The sequence below is a fragment of the Chrysochloris asiatica genome, unplaced genomic scaffold, assembly GCF_000296735.1.
Source record: "Chrysochloris asiatica unplaced genomic scaffold, ChrAsi1.0 scaffold00380, whole genome shotgun sequence".
NCBI lineage: Eukaryota > Metazoa > Chordata > Mammalia > Afrosoricida > Chrysochloridae > Chrysochloris > Chrysochloris asiatica.
In genome coordinates, this window is record NW_006408898.1 from 823753 (window position 1) to 825873 (window position 2121).

The following is a 2121-nucleotide window of genomic DNA, read 5'->3' on the forward strand; positions in this document are numbered from 1 at the left end:
ATCATGTTTGGTAAAGTGGAGGGTCAGAGAAAAATAGGAAGACCCTCCCAATGAGATTTATTGGCTAAGTGGCAACATCGATGGACTCAAGCAAGGCAACAGTAGTGAACTTGGCCCAGGATTGGGCAGTGTTTCGTTCTGCTGTGCATAAGGTAACTAAGAGTTAGTACCGATTCGATGGCACCTAACAACATATATATATATATACACACAACCTTGGAACAACAATACTGTGCAGGTAGATGCATGGACAGAGACACATGATGAATGATTGTGAGAGAAAGAGTAGAATGTGTATATATGTGCATGTGTGTGTGTATATATATATATAGAGAGAGAGAGAGAGAGAGCTTTAGTAGCGTAGTAGTTATGAATCAGGCTGCTAATCTTAGGTCAGCAGTTTGAAACTACCAGTGGTTCCATGGGAGAAAGATGAGGTGTTCTGCTCCTGTAGTGCAGGGTCACTATAAGTCGGAACCGACTCTGTGGTACTTAGCAATGGTACTTAGGTGCCATTGAGTCGTTACCAACCCATAGCGACATTATGCACAGCAGAACGAAACTCTGCCCGATCCTGGGCCAACCTCACTATTGTTGCCACGCTTGAGTCCATTGATGTTGCTATCCCACAGATATACAAGAGTGTGAAAGGGGATATTGTTACATGAGTATTTACCTTTCCTGCCAACACAACTAGTGGGCAAAATGAAAACTTCTTAGATATTATTAAACATCTTAAGCCAATGAGCAGCTGAGCCTGGCGAATCAGGACTAGTCCACGGGGACACAATGGTCAGTTGAAATAACACATAGTTCACAAAGTCAATGTTCTACAACTATTTTGGTTAGTAGCATCTGAGATATTAAAAGCTCATGAGTGGCTGTCTAAGGTGCATCTGTTGGTCTCTGCATTTGAGGAAGAAAGAAGACTGATGAAAACTGAAGATGTTTAGAATGAATTAGTCCAATGGACTAATGGAACATATGAACATCAGTGTCCATGACCCTAAGATCAGAACTAAATGGTGCCTAGCTACCACTACAAAGTGCTCTGAAGGTCCTAGACAAAGTGGCACAATATGTGGAACAAAATTCAAAATAAATAAAAAAGACGAGGCTTACACATCAGAAAGAAACTAGAGGATCCGAACACTGTGGTCCTCGAACACCCTTCTGGTCTGGAAAAGAGCATACCCTCTTTCAGTCAAGCAGTAGATAGGTATAAAGGGGGAACAACACTAGGAAGATATTCTCACTATGAATGTTGAAATAGTCAATCATTCAAAATCAAAGGGGACTCTTCCTCTTTCTGTAAGCGGCCTGAGGTAATCTCACAAAATGGTTTGCTACTCACTTGATCCAGAAAACCCCACAAAATCATGCAAATCCAGAGGTTCAAATCTCTGGGTTCATTTTAAGAACACCCGTGAGACTGCCCAGGCCATCAAGGGTATGCATATCCGGAAAGCCACCAAGTATCTTAAAGATGTCACTTTGCAGAAGCAATGTGTACCATTCCGACGTTACAATGGTGGCGTTGGTAGGTGTGCTCAGGACAAACAGCGGGGTTGGACACAGGGTCAGTGGCCCAAAAAGAGCGCTGAATTTTTGCTGCACATGCTTAAAAATGCAGAGAGCAATGCTGAACTTAAGGTTTAGATGTGGATTCTCTGGTCATTGAGCACATCCAGGTCAACAAAGCTCCCAAGATGCACCGCCAAACTTACAGAGCTCATGGTTGGATCAACTCCTACATAAGCTCCCCCTGCCATATTGAGATAATCCTCACTGAAAAGGAACAAATTGTCCCTAAATCAGAAGACGAGGTTGCCCAGAAGAAAAAGATATCTCAGAAGAAACTGAAGAAACAAAAACTTATGGCTCAGGAGTAAATTTAACTTAAAATAAAATGCACATAAAAGTGAAAAAAAAAAAAAAATCAAAGGGGCAACATGTACCTAAGGACAATGGAAATAGGAGCCACAGGGAGGAAGTGGGATGACTGCTGTTCCACGGAGGGGGTTGTAATCATTGAGATGAAACAAAGTGTATGATTCGTTGAATGTAAAATTGATCATCTTGCCTGTAAACCTTTACTCAGTTCACAATAAAATCTTAATA

The 2121-nt window shown here is 41.6% G+C and overlaps 1 pseudogene; it reads left to right on the plus strand.

Moving 5' to 3' along the window:
- Positions 1-1338: 1338 nt before the first annotated feature.
- On the plus strand, positions 1339-1892 carry LOC102817867 (annotated as a pseudogene).
- Positions 1893-2121: the final 229 nt, after the last annotated feature.